Source organism: Solanum dulcamara, chromosome 3, assembly GCF_947179165.1.
Source record: "Solanum dulcamara chromosome 3, daSolDulc1.2, whole genome shotgun sequence".
Taxonomy (NCBI): Eukaryota; Viridiplantae; Streptophyta; class Magnoliopsida; order Solanales; family Solanaceae; genus Solanum; species Solanum dulcamara.
The window spans coordinates 18,806,294-18,823,533 of NC_077239.1; the positions used below are offsets into that span (position 1 = coordinate 18,806,294).

The 17,240-nt window shown below is 32.3% G+C and overlaps 1 long non-coding RNA gene across 2 annotated transcripts; it reads right to left on the reverse strand.

The window, feature by feature from the left end:
• Positions 1–3,737: 3,737 nt before the first annotated feature.
• LOC129882457 (uncharacterized) lies at positions 3,738–4,582 on the reverse strand. Of its 2 annotated transcripts, none has more exons than XR_008765767.1 (3): positions 4,269–4,582; positions 3,905–4,120; positions 3,738–3,823 (listed from the first exon to the last, which is right to left on the reverse strand). It is a non-coding gene; the product is annotated as an uncharacterized LOC129882457 (long non-coding RNA). The 2 variants fall into 2 exon arrangements; XR_008765768.1 differs by having other exon boundaries at positions 3,797–3,829.
• Positions 4,583–17,240: the final 12,658 nt, after the last annotated feature.

Here is a 17,240-nt window from a genome sequence, read left to right on the forward strand (position 1 = left end):
TTTGAAGAAATCACAGAATTTTAACAGGCAAAGAAGCAAATCAGTAACTAATTTCAATATTAAAAGCAATATAGTATTCATTAGAAAAACAACAGTGCTAGAGAAAGAATGAGACAGGGCAGTGATTAGTGAACTCAAAAGAGATTTAAATCCTTAATATTTCAAATAAAATTTCAAACAAGAAAGTATTTTTTTTTTAACTGAGAAGAATAACAATTGGCAACAAAAAACAACAATAGATACATCCATATCCTATATCGACAAAGTTGAAAGGAAAAAGCAGAAACTGGACTCTTAAACAAGTTTCCTATATATCTCTAGATCGAAATACTAAAGAACGGATTTTACGTTGTGTTGAGCAGCAAGCTAAGGCTTTGACGTCCAAAGATTCTGCTCTAGCGGGTTGCACGGCAATAGAGAGTTCGAAACTTAGCTCCAAACTCCCATTTCACAATACACTCCCTCCCCACGACATCTTAAATTATACCCTTCGCGACAAGTCCAATTTCGGGAGTTTTACTCGCCCGAATACGATTCTGCAAAGATGTAAATGCTCCGTATTATCCTGGCTATCAGCTAACTAACTCAAATTACCGATTTGATCCCCCACCTTTCACAGGGTTATTCTAGACCTCACCTTACTCAGAATTCATCTAAGTCTGACCTAGGTTAAATTTTTCCAAAGTTAGTACCCAAAGAATTCTGGTCAAATTCCTTCCCCATTGACCTATTCCAAACGACGTGGACAGATCATTAAACCTTCCTACCAGTAAATTACTACTAGAGCAATTTTTGATCATATACAAGTGGATACTTAGGGACCTATCAGACTCCTACTCATGATGATTTTACGTATTTTATTATAATTATTTATGATATTAGTAGGGCTACTTAAACTCATATACTCAATACAAAATCTAATGGCTTCTCTGTTTTGCAAGCTTTTCTTTCGGTGGTTGAAAGACAATTCAAATCATAAGTCAAAATCATAAGGCGGAACCCATCGGTGGCCCCTAAAGTTGGCATCAACTTTCACTTAGACACCTCAACTAAGCTTTGTTCATTTTAGACACCTCAAGTAAGGTTCTGATGTGTCATTTTGACACTTTGTGCTGACTTGGCACATTGGGTGTGTTGCACCCATTTTGAGCGCGTGAAAACCATTTTTTTTAAAAAAAATATTAATTTTTTTCTTGTTCTTCTTCTTCTCCATTTTCTAAATGTTTTCCTCCATAACTTTGGATCTTGATTTTGTAATCTCATTGTCATTGCCTAGATCTAGTTCTTGTTTTCCTTCTATTGTTAATTAGTAACAGATTTTTTAAAAGTAAAGTAGAAAAAATTATATCTTTGTAAAATAAATTTTTTAAAATTGTTTCTTTTGATAGTATTTCTTTAGAAGACAATATGGGTGGGGAAGGAGTTGGGGTTGGGATGGGTGGAGGTGGAGAAGACGACAACGACTAGGTGGGGTGTTTTCCTTCTATTGTTAATTAGTAACTGATTTTTTTAAAAGTAAAGTAGAAAAAATTATATCTTTGTAAAATAAAATTTTCATAATAGTTTCTTTTGATAGCGTTTCTTGAGAAGACAATATGGGTGGGGAAGGAGTTGGGGTTGGGGTGGATGGAGGTGGAGAAGACGACAACGACTGGGTGGGGTGGGTGAAAAAGACAACTAGGTGGGGTGGTTTTTTTTTTCGAAAATCACTTTTTTTAGAAGATGAATTTCTTCTTTTTTTTTTAATTATTATTTGGAAAAAAATGTCATATGTCATCAAGTTAATGGCCATTTTTTTCTCTCAAAAGTCATTATTTTAAAATTATTTTTGATATATATGTCACGTGTCTTCATTTAATTGGTCTCTTTGACACATCATCGGCAAGTGTATTACACACTTTAGATATTTGGGTGATTGTAAAAAAAGTGTCAAAATGACACATCAAAACCTTACTTGAGGTGTCTAAAATGAACAAGGCTTAGTTGAGGTGTCTAAGTGAAAGTTGGTGCCAATTTTAGGGGGCCACCGATGGGTTCCGCCAAATCATAATATCTGATAATGCATTTGAATTAAGAAGTGAAAAATTTAAATCAGATTTCTTCTTATTCAAAGATATCATTCACCAAATAACTTGTGTTTCTACTTCAAAGCAGAATGGTGTAGTGAAAAAAAATAGAAAATATTAATTAGAAACTTCAAGAGCCTTATTATTTCAGTCCCACCTACCTATCATCTATTGGGGTGAATGTTTGTTAACATTCACTTATCTCATAAATAGGTTTCCTTCTTCAGTTTTATATATTAAAACACCCTTTGAAATTCTTTTTAATTCTAAACTTGTTTATTCAACTTTGAGGTGTTTTGGATTCCTTATTCTGGATCCTTTATCTTTGTTTTATTTTAATTATTGAGGTGAATGTTTGTTAACAATCACTTATCTCATAAATAGGTTTTCTTATTCAGTTTTATATTTTAAAACACCCTTTGAAATTCTTTTTAATTCTAAACTTGTTTATTCAACTTTGATCTTAGGGCCTTTCCTTGTGTATTTTTAGGCTATTCTTTTGAAAAGAAAGAATATTTTTCTTCTTCTACATATGTCTCTAGTGCTTCTCAATCTCTTTTTCCTCCTTCAGTTCCTCTTTTCCTTGTACCGACATTACAAATTTGCCTTTTGTTTCAGATTTTTCCCAATCAAGCTCTCCTTCTACTAGTTCTATTTTTGTTTTTCCTCCTCCTCTCTCTGATCTATCCCCTGATTCTACTAATTTACTCTCCAACTCTCTTGTACCTATTGTATTTTGTCCTCCTATCTGTCCTATTTCTTCCACTTCTTCTCTACACAATTCAATGATTGATACTCTACTTATATAGTCCTCTAGAACTTCTAAGTCGCCATCCTATCTTAAAGATTACGTTTGCAATGCTCTTCAACTCACTGATGTTAGTTCTACTTGTTTCCTTAGTCTTTTCACCCCTAATTCTATTTCTTTTAACAAGTTATCTTCTAGTAGTCAAGTCATACTCAATTATGTTTCTAGTATTCAAGAACCTATTAGCTATGTTCAAGCTGTGCATGATTAAGATTAGCAAGAACTAGAAAACAATGGCTAAGGAGATAGCTGCTCTAGAGATAAACAAGACTTGGAGGGTTGTTGTCCTGCCTCATGGCAAGAAATCAATGCCCTCTAAAGGGGTTTATAAAGTGAAACAACATTCAAATGGCAGTATTAAAAGTCTTAAGGCACGACTAGTTATTAGGGGTGACATAGAAAGATAAGGTATGGACTACAATGAAATATTTTTACCTGTGGTGAAGATGACTACTATAAGATACATTTTTGCTATTATTGTGAAGAAAGGTTGGGATCTTTTTCAATTAAATGTCAATAACACATTTTTACATGGTGATATTAATGAAAAAGTTTTTATGAAATTTCCTAGTGGATTACGCCTCCTTCACCCAACCATGTTTGTTTGTTAAAAAAGTTCATTTATGGGCTTAAACAAGCATTCAAACTGACAGCCGCCCTTAATTTGACAGGTTTTAGTCATTTCTTAAATAACTATTCTTTGTTTTTTTAAGAAGTCAGATACTTCTATTTTTATTGTTGTGGTTTATGTCGATGATATCTTATTAACAAGTGATAATGCATCTCAATTACAGGCTTTGAAATTATTTTTGGATCAAGAATTCAAAATTGAAGATCTTGGGCACTTACATTTCTTCCATGATTTGGAATTCATTCGAGAACCTCATAGTCTGATCCTCTCTCAATGTAAGTTTATTTTGGATCTGTTTTGATACCTTGCACCTTTAACCTGTCTCTACGCCATTAGATTCTTCTATCAAATTATTGGCTGATAAAAAAATTCAAGTTAAAGACATGACTTTATACGAACATTTATTGAGTAAGCTAGATTATCTGACTCGTGAGAGGCCTGATATTTCATTTACTATTTTGCATCTCAGTCGATATTTGTAGGATTCTAGAATCCCTCATTTCACTGCAACTTTGCGAGTTCTTTAGTATCTATTGAAGAGTCGTGGTCTTGATCTCTTTATATCAAGTTCTCCATCTTTCTAGTTGCTGCTTACTATGATTCCAATTGAGGTACCTGTCCAGATTCACGAAAATCAGTCAGTTATTTTTATATTTCTCTTGGATCTTCTCCAATTTTTTGAAAGTAAAAAAAAGGCTTTCATTTCACCTAGCTCTACCGAAGACGAGTATCAATTGATGAGAAGAGTAGTAGCAGAACTTACATGATTGGTACATTTATTCGAAGATCTTTATGTTCTGATTTGTTTGCCAGTGTCTCTTCATTCTGATAGCCTTACTTCCATTCATATTGCTAAGAACCTGATATTTCATGAATGGAAAAAGCACGTCGAAATCGACTGTTACTTTATCCGTCAACAGTACATTGCTGGACTCAGTTCTCTTTTTTTGTCTGCTCTTCTTCTCAGCTTACATATCTATTTACAAAGACCCTGACTGGTCCTCTTCATCATAATCTTCTCAGCAAGTTAGGGGTCTCTTCCTACCCTCCAACTTGAGGGGGTGTTGGACTTCATAATTGCTTATTGTCAAAGACCGTATTAGAAAGTAAAAAATGTACAAAGATGCAAAGAGGTTATGCTGCAAATGGCTATATGAAGTTGGGCTTCAAAATTATCAACAGTCACTATTATCTTACTTAGGCCCAATTCTCTTCTTTGGTTGTTGGGCCATAGTTCATTTTTGTTTGTTTTTCGAATATGTATATACCCTTAGTAGGGCTGTACATGGTAAATCGATAAATCGCATCAAACCGACAAACCAAACCAAACCAGAAAAAAACCCGACTAGTGATTTGGTGTTTGGAAAAAAAACCCGACCATTATAGGGTTGGTTTGGTTTTAACTAAAAAAAGTCAAACCAAACCCAAACCGACCCGATTATAGATATACTATTTTTAAATTATGTAATACATAGAAATATTTATTAAAATATAATTTATAAATATTTTTTTAAAATTTTTCATAATTTTTGTTTTTTTTCTTACATTTAGATTTGGACTTGAAAAGCCCATCTAAATAATATACAAAAAAACCTCATCTTATAAAGTTATATTATAAAGTTAAAACTTCAAACAGTGTTCTGCCTACATCTTATATGTTGATATTTTGTACTAGAACTCTTTTTAAGAAGCACTGCTCTGTGCTTTTTATTAGATACTATGAAAAACCCGAAAAAACCCAAAAAAAAACTAAAAAAAACCCAAAAAACCCGAAAAAACCCGAAAAAATCCGAAAAAATCCGAAAAACCCGAGAAAAATTGATATCGAAAAACCCGACTTTTATTGGTTTGATTTGGTTTATAGATTTAATAACCCGGCACAAATAATTTGATTTAGTTTGTAAAAAATCAGAACCAACTTGGTCCATGTGCACCCCTAACCCTTAGGGTCAGTGTTTCTTTTGTATTTATCCCTTAGCTTGTTATGAAGTAGTCAATTAGATTTAGACACTTGTCAAGTCAATTATAGGATAGATTCTTTATTACTTGTATAAATACAATTCAATAGTATAAAATTTTCTCATTTAAAAATATAAAAGGAAATTTCTACATGGTTCTTTTTTCAAATTTCACAATTGTAAAGAAATTAAAACAAATAAATGTACATCAATTTATTAAATGAATATTGATTAGTATACTTATAATACAAATATATATTAATTTATTAGGTGAATACAGACTAATAAATACTAATGAAAACAAATATGCACCAATTTGTTAAGCTAATACGGAACAATGTATATCAATGCACTCAAATAGCCAATCAAATATATTTATGTGAATATAAATCAATCTATACCAATGTAAAATTATATAAGCCATTAATGCAAATAAATGTGTGTCAATTTATTAGATAAATACAAACAAATATATATCAATTTATTAAGTGAATATAGATCAATGTATATCAATATGTATATGCCACTTCCCCAAGAAAGAATATCCTTGTAATACAAATCATTGGACAACTTTTAAATTACTTCAAATTTCTAAATAAGTTATTAATTTCGGTAAGTAATATTCTTCTTGATATCCGTCAAGATGGTATTGGCACAATGATAGAAGGGGGGGGGGGGGGTGCTTGCTCTTAAATTCCTTATTCCATAAATGATGGACATTTAGAAAAATTGAAATTGATTTTATAAAAATAATTTCGGAAAAATTGCTCAAGAACTTTAAAATTTTTCTAAAATTTGTATATCAAAACACAATACGAACAACATTAATATGAATATAGCAAAAGAATTGAGATACATCTTGATAGATTATGATTTTCCTTGAAAAATTTAAGAAGAGGTGAGTAATGAAATTGAAAAAATGAAAAGAAATGGGGCAATGTGAAGCTTCAAATTCGGACAAGCTTATGAGTCGCGTAATACAAAAATAATAGCTCAAAATATGGAATTTGAATGTTAGTGTCAACATTTTAAATGGTTGCTATTTGATGTTAAAAATATCCTCATGTTGATACACGGTGTCAATTTCGCATAAATATAAGATATAAAAAAATAAATTTTTGAATACCCAAATATTCAAAATTTCAAATACAAAATACCATCCAGAAATCTAATTTCCAATCCAAAAATTCAAAATTAAAAAAATGAAAAACAATATCAATTTTGCACAAATAATATAAAGCCCTAATTATAATAGTTGATTGGTGAAAATTAAAAACAACAACGTACCCCAAATTCATGCAAAAATGATTTTTCAATGAACAAATCTCATTATTAAAATGAAAAATAAATTTTTAACCCTCAAAATAACATGAACCACACACATTTTAAATTTACAACCTTAATCAAAAAAGTTTTCAAATATAAAAATAGAGCAATTGTTTTCATAAAAACTCCAAAAATCTAGTAGATTAAAAAAAAATGTGTGTCTGTCAATAATGACTCAATTTTGAATTATTGAATTTCAAATATACCTTAGATTCATTTTATTTTCATGTTGTAACCCACTGAAGAGACCCACCATTTTCACTCACTTTCATTTTCAAGAAATCTAACTCTTTCACAATTTCAAGAGTTACCCAAGATTTGAACTTCAACAACTTTTCAAAAATCATAAACAATACAATCAGAATTATTGTGTGTTTTTGTTCCCAAGCATTATATATGAAGTAACTTAATTCAGCCATCCTCAAATTTCTGACGTTTCAAACTTATATTTTCAAGTTTGTAACTCCCATACACAATAAAAAATACACATGTATTTTGAAGAGAGAAGCAAAAAAAAAAACACCAAAATTATATAGAGGTGAATTATTTCATTACATTGGGTCATTTTGTGGTGTTAATCCACTCAAAAGAGAAGATTTTTTTTTAAAAAAAAATTCACCTTGCTTTCTCTCTTTTATTCATAATTTTCTCTTCTATATATTCCCCAATGACCACCACCATGTCATCTTCTTTCTACTCACTTTATTTTTGCACAATTTCTCTCTTTCACTTAGAGAAGATGAAAGATGGAGGAAAACAATGATCACTATCAAAGAAGATACTTTTTGTTAAGTTTGTCGGATCATCGATGGAGGATAGTCTCGACCATAAGGCCATTAAAACAATAGCTACATATATGTATTATTTGTTTACTTTATTTAATGTGGATGTCATTATAATAATTGATAAATTGAATAATATTTAATTAACTGTAGCATCTTTTTTTACGTGGCTACCTATTTTTGTTAACTTATTTATATTTTGCTGCTTATCATGAACCAACATTACAGTTCTTACATTTACCTTTTTTATTCCCAATCAATTTTTATTAACTCATTATTGATTATTCTAATGTCTACCAAACGGTCAAACCTTTTGCATTATGCAAAATCTATTATTTTGTGTTTATAAAAAGATCAAATTTATTTTTTGATGTATTCTTTAAATTTTAAGCACTGCAACAAATTCATATTAGTATCATTATATAAAATTTTTAAATTTTGAGCTAGATTCTATTATTCTAATTTTATATTATATTTCTTCATTGAATATTTTCATTGTTAACATTCTTATTTTATAAGGTCTACATACATCCTACCTTCTCGAGACTTCAGTTGTATGATTACATTGAGTATGTTATAGTTATTCAATTTACATATGACAACTAAAAGAAAAATGTCTCTCTATGAAGTTTGGTTTTAGACCCTCGAACTTGTTGAGACGGTCTTACATCGATGCTCATTTATTTATACATTGGTGAACTTATCGCGTTTTGCACAGTACGTTATTATATATAAAATTAATGTTTTTATATATATTCAGTTGCAAAGAAAGGCATAAAGTATACGTAAAATCCTTGAATCAAACAGTTTCTTCGGTTAAAAAATAAGTAAGAAAAGTAAACATGGAAAAAAAAAAGCAGCAGAAACTTGACTCAAGTTGCTGAATTGCATTTCAGTTATATATTTAGTTGTCTTTTTTCCTTTATCGAGTTAGGTGTATAAAATAGTATAATTAACATAGAATTTAAGAGGGGGACATATTTAAGTAACTCTCAATGCTATATAAACTAAAGGCAGGTGAAAGAAAATTCAAAAATTGATATGAAATAAACTATTTAAAACTTTCATCGTACATCTTTTTGAGAAATTCTCATTTTAGGTAGAATATGTTTTATTTTCTCACAATTTGTATAGAAGTGTATGAAATAGATATATACATTTCGATTAAAAATATTTTTAATAAAAATATTCTATCAACGAAGTGATGAAAAAATATTTCCTTTTTCTTCTTACATGAATTGAACCTTATTCTACCGTAAGAAATATAAATGAGGGAAAACAAATAAATTAATAATCACCTTTCTTCAATTTGTTGAACCTCACAAGTTATTTTCTCAACACTACATTAAAAATGATCTTTAGCGGCAATTAATTAATAACAATAGCTTAATTGCCATTAAACATGTCTTTTTAGAGGCAATTAACACTCTTTGTAAATGTCGCTAAAGCCTATAGCGACATTGAATTTAATGACAATTAACTAATGTCGGTAAATATTTTAGCATTCTTTGTTAATGTGCATCTTTATTGCCGTTAAAAATTATTTTTGTTGTACTGTGAGTTTGTACATGAATGAGTAACCCTCGTATCAATGTTTGTTTTCTCTTCGTTATGCTCATGATCCCAACACGTGATGAACTTTAAATTGATATCAATATCATTTTGATAAACAATAAATTTTAGGTGAAGGTTTTAAAGAATTGTTTTCCTTCCAACTCCTTTATCATCTTTGAGAAATACAATCCTATTGATAGTTGGTGACATTAGTTTTGGTATCAATTTCTAAGAATCAATGATTGGGGCCTTAGATATTTATTGAATAAGGAATTGCAAGAAGTACTGTGCTCATATGTTAAGATGGTGACATCAAAAATTGTTTGTAAGAAAAAATTCTAATGAAAACATTTAGTCGAGTGAGCAACTCTTTCTTAGGTAAATATGCATTCACATTTTTAAATTTGTACTTCACAAGTCGAATTAAGCATAGTAAAATTTCTATGGTTTAGATTATTAATACTCCATTATAATTAGTCCACGTTGTGTGAGTGAGTAAAATTTAGTAGCATCACAAAGCAATAGAAGAGAGAAATGGGGGAAATAAAAAAAAGGATATTCATTCATTGTAAAAGTACTGAGCAATCACTTATAATAGCAACTTTACACAAGATACATATTGAAAATCCATCTTATGCATGTGCTGGTACTATGCCTGAAAGTAAGATTTGACATAAGATATTCAAAGTTTTTGAGTAAGGAAGATGGATTCCTCCATCCCCTGTCTGCACCCTTTATAATGAAAGTACATAGAAATCTTGGTCTTTTTACTTCCTCCTTTCCTTTAGGATCATCTTAAACTTGAAACTATTTCAAAAACAAAATTTTACGAAAAAATATAGAATTGATGGAGATCGTAGCCTTAATAAAGATAAATCAGAGGCAATCACTTCCAAACCAACAAACATAAAAAACTTGAACACAATATAATAAAGGTCATATAACACTTCCTTTCCTGATTTATTCATCTTCTTTGAGCTTGAAAGCGCCCTTCGTGTATTATGTAATCGCCAGCCGTCACCTTAGAGATGGAACCACCATCTGTCCTGGTGACTGCCCGAACTTCACCACATAAGTTTATCTAATATGACTGTTATGAACATTCTCATTAATATTTCACATCTACACCATACACTAAAAGAAGAACAAACCAATCTATTCGTAGTTTCAAACTATCACAATCAAATCTATCGGATCATGTAGGCACCTATTCTAACACCTAGATAGGAGAATACTTCCACCCATTTTTAAGACAGGTCAATGTGAAAATTAAGAAAACATAAAAAAAAATATCTTTAAGAATTTAAAACAGTTATGAAAATACACTAAAAACCTTCCTGAAAAAACAAAGAGAACTCTTTTAAGGAACTAGTCTAAACAAGTACAAAAGCCTCAAGAAAATAAGAGATTTAAAATAAATAAGACACCGCTCCCACCATGAAGAAAAGAGGAATAGAAGCTTTGGGAGATCATCGTCGTTTTCACCTAAGAAACATCATTGATTCTACAATCAGACCATGCCAAATGGCATAGCAAGATAGTATCAATACAAACAACACGTACTGATAGACATCATCGGTCGACCCAGAGAAACCACATAATATTGTAAAAAATTAGAAAGAAAACATTCAATATGATAATTATGCATTTCAAGCCTAGTCACCATGCCCATACTATACTTGATACACTATTAATAACCGGTACACTTTGATTCCAACTTTCTACCTTCTTGCGCTGTCAACTCTAACATTTATCATTCCACTCTCTTATCATGCTAAGGCTTTACATAGCCTACCCCACATAGTACACTAAGGTTCTCTAAGCCTGACACTTTAGGTACACTAAGGCTTCACAAGTCTAACCCTTGATACACGCTAAGGCTTCCCAAGCCTAACCCTAATACATACTAAGCCTTCCCAAGCCTAACCCTTATACACACTAAGTCTTCCCAAGCCTAACACTTTATCATAAGTCTTCCCGTCCATCAAACTAACCTAATCAACACATGAGGCATGGACATATCATCATGCTCACCCATACCTGAATCCCACTCACCATTCAAGTAACCTGGACTACTCAAGGATCCTTAACACATAGCCTACTGTGTTTAACATGCAATCCTGATCCCAAGAACTATCTTAACATTTAAACACAACAACCTAGTCACTTACATGTAAGACTCCGGAAGTTGAAAAGCCAAACAAAGAATTTATGTTGCAAAAAAGTTGCAAAAAGTATCTACTGCAAGCCTCTACGAGCCAACCTATGGGCCGTAGGAAGTCCTACGAGTCGTAGGAAGGCTATCATAGAAGATTTAGGCACTTGGGAAACATTAGGATTTCTGAGACAGTTGGAGTTGACAACCCGTAAATGTATTGATGAGCCGTAGGAAAGTTTCGTGTAAAGGGTTTTGAGGAATGAATTTTTTCTGAGTGTCCAGTTACTCTATGAAGAGGACCATAGGACAATTGACACACTATAGATTGGACTAGTAGGTTGGGTCCTGAGTTTTGGATTTTTGGCTAAGTATTGGGGTGATTGACAAAGCATTCCTACGACACATATACTTTGTCCATAGGGTCAAGGGAGAAATTCCAGTAGCTTGACATTTTGTCCACTCATTTGATGACCAGTCCCTACGACCCGTAGGTCCTTGATCATAGGTAAGTAGGCAGACATTTAATGAAGGAAATTTTAGACATTTCTCCTTCATTTAACCCCTAAACTATGTTATTTTGGACTTATAACTACCCCCATAACTGTTTTGGCATTGAAATATACCCTATTCCCTTCTATTTCCTCATTTTTGTCAAATTTCCTCAACTCATCTTCTCCAAATTCTCTCTCTAATTCAAAGGAAGAAAAGTTAGGGTTTCAATCTTCAAGTTCTTTAAGCTTTACTATTGTAAGTCTTTGATTACCAGGGTATGTGAGAATTCATCCATGGATATTTTTCATCCATGGAGTTCTAAAGTTTTCTCCCAAATTCTATGTCAATTTCAAATAAATTATTCTAGGATTTTTATCAAATTGCATTGGATAAATTTAATTATGGTTTTACTTAATTCCAATAGTCTATTCATGCATTATTTGAGTTAAATTGCATGTTTTCTGTCATGACCTAACCCACCAAGATGTACGTGCACCTACTCTAACACTTAGATAGGAGAACCCTTACAAAAATATCATGCGAAAGTTTAACAAATACAAAAATAACAGTCTGAAAAGTCAAGAATACACCATAATTGAATTTTAAAACTCTAATGTTTATTACAAGAATACTCTAACAGCCTCAAGGATACTAGTCTAAACAGGTGTAAGAGCATCTAAGAGTATAATTTATAAATAAAAATAATATACGGCTCCCACCATAAGAAAGAACACGTAGAAGCTTTGGAGACACATCTTCGTCTTCACCTATGAAACATCACTGATCCTGCAATCAGACTATACCAAGTGGCATAACAAGAGTAATATCAATACAAACAATAATTACTGATAGGAATCATCGTTCAACTCGATACCCACCGCATAATATAAAGAAATCAACAAGAATAAAGCATTCTCTTAAGAAAATATACTCATCAAACCTTTGTTCACAAACTCTTATCATTCTTATTAACCTCATTAAATTCATTCAAGCCTAACACTCATCCCTTATAGTTGGTTCTCTTTCAACTCTAAATCATATCAAGGTCAAGACCTTTTATCACATAGATAAGTATCTAAACTACGGGCTAACTAACTTTGTCTAACCAGTCTACTTTTCTTAATCTTCTGCACTAACACCTGGCCCTATAATAATTAACATCTCACTTGCAGGAGAGAAACATTAAGGTGAAGTAAGGCTCCTCTTCTAAATATACTGGATCGCCGTGAAGGGGCCTAACCCACTCTAGAGGCTTTGCCACAGCGGGATTCTTCCTGCCAAGGAGGCCTACCTGGAGACAGAATCTCTGAATTCTCTCCCAATCAAGTAATAGGTTAACTGCATGCAATTGTTTACAAATAGTCATTTCATTGGTTTCATTCTATCTTTTCCTTCATTAATAATATTTCATCAAGCATTCTTTATTCAAAGCATCACTTTTGGTAGAGAAAGTTCAAGATTATGGATTTTACAATCTTGGAATTATAGACTAATCATAACAATATATCAATCACTCAACCACAACAACTAAATGCATGGTAAACATCACAGCATTACTCAATCACTATTAAGAGTCTCTCTATGAGAAAGACTAAACCATAACCTACAGCCACGGGTAATCAAATAGGTTCACGGCATGAGATCTATCAACACTAAGTCATTCACACTCACTCTTTATTTCATGATTCGCATTACTCAAGTAATTCGCACGGAATAATCACCATGAACACATATAATTATTTGCATAAATACATCCCTTTATATTCATCAATATCCCACTATCCCCAAGTCTTAGGATTGCGTTATGACCCAACTATTATCTACACTTAATCTCGCAAGAGTCATTGACTTTCTAAATAGTTTCACCAAGGTTAACATTCAAAGATTGGTCTTTTATCACCAATCACATAATAATCATGACCCATAGTATACATTCCTACTCTAAATAATAACTGACAATTATTTAACCATCCAGATTCCGTGTCCAAAGGCCTAAGCATGAAATCTCCCATCAATCTACATTATATTAAGCCATGGGAATAAATTTATAACTACTTAATTGAGAAAATCAAGCCTACCTGGACGTCAAGCAATTGTAGAAGGATTACAACATGATCTCTGACTTTCAGAAGGAGAAACTATGGAGACGGGCCTGAAATTTGTGGGTTGTAGCCTTTTTTGTGCTAGAATTTCCTTCTTTCCTTCTCTCCAAGCCTGGAGCAGCTTTTTGGGAGGTTTCTAGGGTAACTCCCATCTACATTGGCACCTAAGGAAAGAAGAAGATAATAAAAATACACCATCTTTTCATTCTATCCCATCAAATTCCGCTCTAGTGACCTAATCCCACTTTGGCAGCTCAACATGGATAGTGCTCAGTAAAATAAACACAATATTTTACTCTAAACTCCAATTAAGGAAAATTTGATGACATTGGAAAAAAGACTCATAGATCTTTAATCTGATAGATCATGGGCCACCTAATTTATTATAGGTTGAGAGTTATAGTCATTTGAAGTTGATCCTAGTTTAAACTCAAGTCTAAAACTAAATCAGAAAAACACTTTCACCTTAACTTTGTGCTAAGGAAATTGTACGATCTTAATTCACAACTAATGCACTCGCATATCAATGAATTAATCCTAGTCTTATTGTCATGACCTAATCTCATGGGCCATGACTAGTGTCCGAATTGGACACTCGTATACACGCCTATTATATATAATCAAATTATATATAATCAATCGGCAACTGAACATGATATGGGGTTATATGGGCAGCACTTCATCTCAAAACTGTCACTTATATATATACCGATATTACCTATCTCCTAGAGAGTTAAACTTTTCAAAGATAGGATAGCATAATATGCAAGCCGACAAGGCTGCATAACATAACACATCCCAAAATAAACATTTACATACGCAAGCCGATGATGATGCCACTCTGAATGGAAATGTCCCAAAATATAAGCCGTACTAGTGCAGCCGAACGACATTTATATACAACACACGCATATATCTACAGACCTCTAAGAGAATTAACAAAAAAATATAATGAGGTAGGGCCCCATCGTACCCCGAAATACACAAATATATCCATTATAAGGATTGGTACCAAAAGCTTAGGCTCCGAGACAATGGAGCACTTCAAACTCGCTTAGTAGAATCCTAAGCTAGCGGCTCTCCAAAATGAGTATCTGTACCTACGGGCATGAAATACAGCCCCTCCCCAAAGAAAGTAGGGGTCAGTACGATATATGTAATGTGTATATAAGCAGAAAATACAACAAGAAAAATTATAGCTAAAGTAGAGGTTTCAAAAGACAAGTATGATACTCAAGAAGTCACTGTACTTGTGCCTTATGAAATAAAGTCATGCATGCTTATATCATATATCATATCCGACCCTTTAGGGACTCAGTGAATCCGTCATATACATATATATCATATTCATCCCATCATGGGCTCGGCGCTATTGTCATGTCCTCAGGTCATATCATCATAGATATATACCGTATCCGGCCCTCTAGTGAGGGACTCGGTGAACAATGCAGTGAAACTATGAATGAATACATACCCGGCTCGGGACTCGGTGAAAGATATTAATGAAGAGCAGAGTAGTGAGTAACCATATGCATTTAAATCATCATTTAAGACTTAATGGAATAATCAAAATGAACCATTGTTTGAAAATTAAGATGGTAGTCATTTCAAGTAACCTTTGGTTGCCATTATAAATTATGTCAAATATGAATTATACCGAAGTATGACCTGTACTAAAATATGACTTATACCAACTAGGGTGGCTGGAATCATACATATGAGTCAAGGCATAACGATATAAATTCTGAAAATTAAGAACATTCGCCATCCTAGTATCTCTAAGAATTAGAGCTTCGTTGGAATTCTATACATTTGTCATCCGTTTGTTACATAAGATCATGCCAAAAGAAAAAAAGGTTAGATTTACATACCTAGATGTCTAACTAATGTCCAGCGGCTACAACTAATCTTTATGCTCATAATTCTACAAATAAGAGAGTAGCACTATAATTAGGAATTCTAACAAAAATTGGGCAGCATTTCCCCTACAATTCGTACTTCCAGATTAACTCCAAAATAGCCCAAACAATGCATAAATTCAACATCATTTACTTAATAACAACAACCACCTTATTCACAAGTTATACACCGATAAATCTCTGCACAACTACTTTAAAAATGACCTTAAAACAGCCCACAACCAAAACATGTCGACAACAATATTAGCGGACAAATTTCAGTCTCCAATTAGTTCTTGTAATTACTTCAATTTAATCCATACAAATATGTTATTCTACTTCAACCAAATTTTACACATCCTTTATAGTTTACGCCTTAAACATACATTAACCATATCATGCACAAAAACAACATCTCATAGCCCCAACATAACTGCACAACACAATAGAATATTTGAACTCAAAAGTCCTTACACCAAAAATATGTAAAACCTCTTCTCAATTCCGTCTTTAAAATCACCAAAAATAAGAAATAAACTTTCCTTTAACATCTTTAATTCCCTTATTTATACTTATACAACAATATCCTAAATCATTCTTCTCAAAACAAACCAAAGATCAAAGAAATTCTCAAAAGTCAGAAACCAAAACTTTTGGACAGCTTTCCAAAAATTTCAGATTTATGTTTCCAATATCTATAACATGATTCCAATGAATTCCATGAAAGAATCAAGTTTAGACTTTTCTCCTTCATTTAACCCCTAAACTATGTTATTTTGGACTTATAACTACCCCCATAACTGTTTTGGCATTGAAATATACCCTATTCCCTTCTATTTCCTCATTTTGTCAAATTTCCTCAACTCATCTTCTCCAAATTCTCTCTCTAATTCAAAGGAAGAAAAGTTAGGGTTTCAATCTTCAAGTTCTTTAAGCTTTACTATTGTAAGTCTTTGATTACCAGGGTATGTGAGAATTCATCCATGGATATTTTCCATCCATGGAGTTCTAAAGTTTTCTCCCAAATTCTATGTCAATTTCAAATAAATTATTCTCGGATTTTTATCAAATTGCATTGGATAAATTTAATTATGGTTTTACTTAATTCCAATAGTCCATTCATGCATTATTTGAGTTAAATTGCATGTTTTCTGTCATGACATAACCCACCAAGATGTACGTGCACCTACTCTAACACTTAGATAGGAGAACCCTTACAAAAATATCATGCGAAAGTTTAACAAATACAAAAATAATAGTCTGAAAAGTCAAGAATACACCATAATTGAATTTTAAAACTCTAATGTTTATTACAAGAATACTCTAACAGCCTCAAGGATACTAGTCTAAACAGGTGTAAGAGCATCTAAGAGTATAATTTATAAATAAAAATAATATACGGCTCCCACCATAAGGAAGAACACGTAGAAGCTTTGGAGACACATCTTCGTCTTCACCTATGAAA